At 36.8% G+C, this 5,955-nt stretch overlaps 1 protein-coding gene across 1 annotated transcript in view; it reads right to left on the reverse strand.

Annotated features, from left to right (window-relative positions):
- LOC120412864 (uncharacterized) overlaps positions 1-3,953 on the reverse strand; it is a 43,113-nt gene extending 39,160 nt beyond the window's left edge. The window contains exon 1 of the mRNA XM_039573492.2: positions 3,695-3,953. The gene's annotated coding sequence lies outside the window, so the exon portion shown is untranslated. The remainder of the gene's footprint in view (positions 1-3,694) is intronic.
- Positions 3,954-5,955: the final 2,002 nt, after the last annotated feature.

Here is a 5,955-nt window from a genome sequence, read left to right on the forward strand (position 1 = left end):
ATCTTGGATTATACCTAAATATTAGTAATTTTGGTTCCCTCACTTTTCCAGAAAATACCTAAAATTTAGGTATTTTGGTTCTTCAATTATACCTAAAATATAGGAATTCTCGTACTAAAACGCTATTAGTAATTTTATTACTAATAGCCGATTAGTAATAAAATACCTTATTGCAGTCAAGTTCGATTATACCTAAAAAATAGGAATTTATACCTAAATTCCGTTTTGCGTGCAATCAAACGTCAAAATTACCCCCCAGTAGAGGGCGCTGAAACTTGGGGTGATGTTTTCATTATAACCTACAGCGAGTTAATTGGTTTGAAATTTGAAATTGTTTTATTTTATCATAAAATCGACATTAATAGCCAATTATACCATTTTCAGGTAAGAAAAAAATAGCTTAAATGATTTAAACGAAAATATTTTTGTGATGGCCGATTTAACTTGTTTATTATCTGATTCAAAATAAGGGAATGTTTTAATCAACCAAAACCTAATTAATCAATTGAGAATGTAGATTATTCAAGTGGACAAATATTTTTTAAAGTCGCTTCTATTATAAAAGCAAAGCTCTGCTTGAAAAATGATAATTGGAATGATTTTCAAAATTAGCAATCTAACCTCATTCTCGCGTTTTTAATCCGGATCTCAGAATTTTCAATGAAAAAGGCAACTTAGCAAAAAAAATTAAAAAGTCAGTCGATAGAACTTTCTATTTCTTACCTCCTGTTAACTTTATTTTATTCCAAAAGATCAATTTTCTTTTAAAAAATCTTAGAATAGTTTTCACTCCCCTTTGCACTTATCGCGCAAAAACGTAAACGTAACCTTGCACCAAAGTTCTCCTACTCGAATGTAGGTGGCTAATACACTGAAAGCCCGACCATGGTAATTTTAAGAACATTTGCTAAAAATGCTGCTTATTAAATTAACTGTGGCTTTTTGGTGAAAGTAAACGCAAATATGGTAAAATGTACCATGCTTCCACAAAATTGCATGGTAGCAATTACGAAATCATTATCATTTTCTCCATAATCGAGGGCTAAAATTACCATACCGCTCTCGACATAGTAAAACTGACTGCGTTAATCAGTCAATCCAAGCACGGAATGTTTTTAGCAAAAATACGTCGGTGCGTGTTCTCAATTTAACCCTACAATATGGTAGCAACTACCATGGTTGGGTTTTCAGTGTAGAGTTTTGCCTTCCTCACTGAGGTAAGGCTATAATCCTGCTCGAAAAATGAACTTTTGAAATACAGCTCGTAGACCTATATTCATGTATACCTATCGACTCAGAATCGAAAACTGAACAAATGTCTGTGTGTGTGTGTGTATGTGTGTGTGTGTGTATGTATGTATGTGTTCAAAATTCTTGCCAAGTTTTCTCAGCACTGGCTGGACCGATTTTGATCAAACTGGTTGCATTCGACTTGGTTTAGGGTCCCATACATCGCTATTGAATTGTTTGAAGTTTCTTTAAGTAGTTCAAAAGTTATATTTAAAAATGTGTTTTCACATTTATCCGGACCTCACTTAAATGCATGAAAACTATGTCCGGATCCATCATCCAACCCATCGTTGGTTAGGTAATCAAAAAACCTTTCCAACGAGTCCAAAACATTGAAGATCTGGCAACCCTGTCTCGAGTTACGACCACTTAAGTGATATTTATGTACTTTTTGAAAGCCGGATCTCACTTAAATGTATGTAAACTATGTCCGGGTCCACCATCCGACCCATCGTTGGTTAGGTAATCGAAAAACCTTTCCAACGAGTCCAAAACATTGAAGATCTGGCAACCCTCTCTCGAGATATGGCCACTTAAGTGATATTGATGCACTTTTTGGAAGCCGGATCTCACTTAAATGTATGTAAACTATGTCCGGATCCACCATCCGACCCATCGTTGGTTAGGTAATCGAAAAACCTTTCCAACGAGTCCAAAACATTGAAGATCTGGCAACCCTCTCTCGAGATATGGCCACTTAAGTGATATTGATGCTCTTTTTGGAAGCCGGATCTCACTTAAATGTATGTAAACTATGTCCGGATCCACCATCCGACCCATCGTTGGTTAGGTAATCAAAAACCCTTTCCAACGAGTCCAAAACATTGAAGATCTGGCAACCATGTCTCGAGATATGTCCACTTAAGTGATATTGATGTACTTTTTTGAAGCCGGATCCCACTTAAATGTATGTAAACTATGTCTGGATCCACCATCCGACCCATTGATGGTTAGGTAATCGAAAAACCTTTCCAACGAATCCAAAACACTGAAGATCTGGCAACCTTGTCTCGAGATATGGCCACTTAAGTAATATTTATGTACTTTTTGAAAGCCGGATCTCACTTAAATGTATGTAAACTATGTCCGGGTCTACCATCCGACCCATCGTTGGTTAGGTTATCAAAAGACCTTTCCAACGAGTCCAAAACATTGAAGATCTGGCAACCCTGTCTCGAGATATGTCCACTTAAGTGATATTGATGCACTTTTTTAAAGCCGGATCCCACTTAAATGTATGTAAACTATGTCCGGATCCACCATCCGACCCATCGTTGGTTAGGTAATTGAAAAACCTTTCCAACGAGTCCAAAACATTGAAGATCTGGCAACCCTGTCTCGAGATATGGCCACTTCAGTAATATTTATGTACTTTTTGAAAGCCGGATCTCACTTAAATGTGTGTAAACTATGTCCGGATCCACCATCCGACCCATCGTTGGTTAGGTAATCGAAAAACCTTTCCAACGAGTCCAAAACATTGAAGATCTGGCAACCCTGTCTCGAGATATGGCCACTTCAGTAATATTTATGTACTTTTTGAAGCCGGATCCCACTTAAATGTATGTAAACTATGTCCGGATCCACCATCCGACCCATCGTTGGTTAGGTAATCGAAAAACCTTTCCAACGAATCCAAAACACTGAAGATCTGGCAACCCTGTCTCGAGTTACGACCACTTAAGTGATATTTATGTACTTTTTGAAAGCCGGATCTCACTTAAATGTATGTAAACTATGTCCGGGTCCACCATCCGACCCATCGTTGGTTAGGTAATCGAAAAACCTTTCCAACGAGTCCAAAACATTGAAGATCTGGCAACCCTGTCTCGAGATATGGCCACTTCAGTAATATTTATGTATTTTTTGGAAGCCGGATCTCACTTAAATGTATGTAAAATATGTCCGGATCCATCATCCGACCCATCGTTGGTTAGGTAATCGAAAAACCTTTCCAACGAGTCCAAAACATCGAAGATCTGGCAACCTTGTCTCGAGTTATGATTACTTAAGTTATATGTGTGTACGTTTTTTTCTGGATTCAAAAAAATAGCTGAAATATATGTCCAAACCACTCATATAACCCATTGTTGGTGAAAAGTGAGGAAGGCATCAACCACATAGGTGGATTAAGTTAGTTTTTAGCTTTGGTTTTGGGGGCCTATCCTCAACATTTGTTTCATTCGAATTATTAGAGCGACATCCTCAACTAAGAGTAACTATTTTTTAGCGTGTAACTTATTTTAGTTGTGGGTAAAATGACAGTGGGTACTTGTGGTGACCACCTGTTTGCATAAAAAAATAATTATTAAACTTATCTTGAATGAACCATAGACAAATTTAAAGGGAATAATTCAAGTCGTTTAATTGAATTAGGTGAGTTTATTTGAAGTAAAATACTTACCAATTTAGCAATGATTTTTGCACTGTCAATCTAAACAGAACATTTTCCGTGGAATGCTCGAAATATCACGTCATGGATTAATAACCAAAAATGTTTCCATAAATCGTTAATCAAACATTTTGAACAAAGCTTTTAACGCTTTCAGCCTTTAATAACAACTAAATCTCAAAAAGGTTCGAGCAAATCTTAACTAAAATCAACTGTTGCGCATTTCGGCAATATTACAAAGGATTCCAAAACAAAGCAACTTTCACCCACTCGAAGGGTGACAGCTCGGCAGAGTGAGCTTTCGCCGAATTAATGCACCCACCTTCAACTTGCATGCAAGTAATCAGAGGTTACCATACATCGGGGTTACGCGTGGGGGTGAACCCCATTTGGCATAAAGTCATTTGGAATAATTGTGGTTTTGGTACCGGATTTGAGAGGTTATAGAAATGACAATTTGCCCGTTCAAAATAAATTGTATAAAACATATAGAACATCAACACTGCTCAGTTTTTCATTGTCAAATGAGATGTTGTTAAGTATGATGGTCTGTTGATATAACGGTACAGTCCAAACTCGAATATTCGAAGGCCTTGGCAAAATTTCACTTCGGATAATCGAATCAATAACATTTTTTTTTTTCATTGTCTTATTTTTGATTGCAGAACTTAAGTATGACCCTCAAACTACTCTAAAGTGATTCAGAATTTTTAAATACAAGGTTGCGGTAATGAAATATTTAATAAATGTATTTTTATTTTATATAAGGCCGTTGCAAATATTTTTTGAAGTTAATGTCCCTCAACTCTGGCCAAAGTCGAGGAGGTCAAAAAATAAATAAAAAAAGTAAATTACAAGCCATGGTATTAACACTTGAATAAAAAAAAGTGTTTTAATATGCATTTTACACCTGCCCAGTTGTTCTGCAATCATCAGTTTTCCAAATATCGCCGAAAAAAAAACTTTTTGCGGCGCTGTACATTGGAATCCCACCAAAAATTCAAAATATTTTTGATCGATCTCAGAAATGCTAAATATGATTTAAAACGCGAGAAAATGCATTAAAAATTGTTTTCAGTTGATTAAATATCTGTTTCCTTTAAAGTTTTGAAGTTTTTTGAAAAAAAAATATGTTTATACCTCCTGATTTTTCGAAGCGATTTTGAAGGGGGGGGGGGGGGGAAGCGTCATAAACTTTGAAAAATATTTGCAACGGCCAAAACTCGAAATTGATGTAAAAATTAAGAAAATGAAAAAAAAACAAAATGTTTATGATTCGATTATCCGATCTTATACAAACCTAAGGATAAACGAACTTCGCATAATCGAAACTTCGGATAATCGAGGCTTCGGATATTCGAGTCTGCACTGTATATTTTTTCCTAATATGTAAACCCAAATAATTTACACTGAACCCCAGTCGTTGGTCACTTTTCCATTTAACGCTTTTTAGATTGTAGCCCATGGTTTGACACAGTCAAACTAAAAAGTGACAAACTGTCACTTTTTGCACGGGACTCTTACTATCTTTCTATCAATCAAATCAAAATTTTGGTAGTAAGTGTAGTGGCCTATCTATAATCACTTCAATCAATGGAAATGAATCTGGTCTTCTAAAATTGAAAAGTAAGTTAGCGTTCTTTTGTTACGTAACGCAAAATTCGGAATTTTTCTTGACTTCCTAAGTGCGTATATCGCTTAAATCGAAGACTTGAAATGGTGAAGCAATCCATTTCTCTTTTTAAACCTAAGTTCCCATCCACCCAGGGATTCGAACTGACAACCTTTAGATTGGGAGTCCATTTGCTGACCAGCCAATCTACCGAGGCAGACTTTTTCCCAGGCAAACGATTTCTACACTTGGACTGAACTAACGACATAACCTCTAGGATAGGCCGGGGCCAATATTTACTTCCCCATCCGACGGAAGGCGTGTTCAGAAGAAACTCGTCTCTTCTTCGTTTGGGATCGCACCCATTCCAACTGGGATGAGAGGAAATCACGCTTATTCCTAATTTAAACAAACACTGACGTGAGCAAGATACACTCTTTGTTTTCATACTCACATTGGCCTTTTTATATTGTTATGCTTGAAATTACTCCAAACGGAATTATGCCAAACTGTACTTTATGCCTAACGGGAAACACCCCTGGGTTACAAAACTTAATTTTATGACAGCTCTGAAAAAGCTCCGCGCCTCTACTGTTGCCGGCTTTCTCTCATTCTCTCTCTCTCGAAAGTCGAAAGCCGCCGCAGAACAAGAACAAGAAGC

The sequence above is a fragment of the Culex pipiens genome, chromosome 1 (assembly GCF_016801865.2).
Source record: "Culex pipiens pallens isolate TS chromosome 1, TS_CPP_V2, whole genome shotgun sequence".
In the NCBI taxonomy this organism is placed as follows: domain Eukaryota; kingdom Metazoa; phylum Arthropoda; class Insecta; order Diptera; family Culicidae; genus Culex; species Culex pipiens.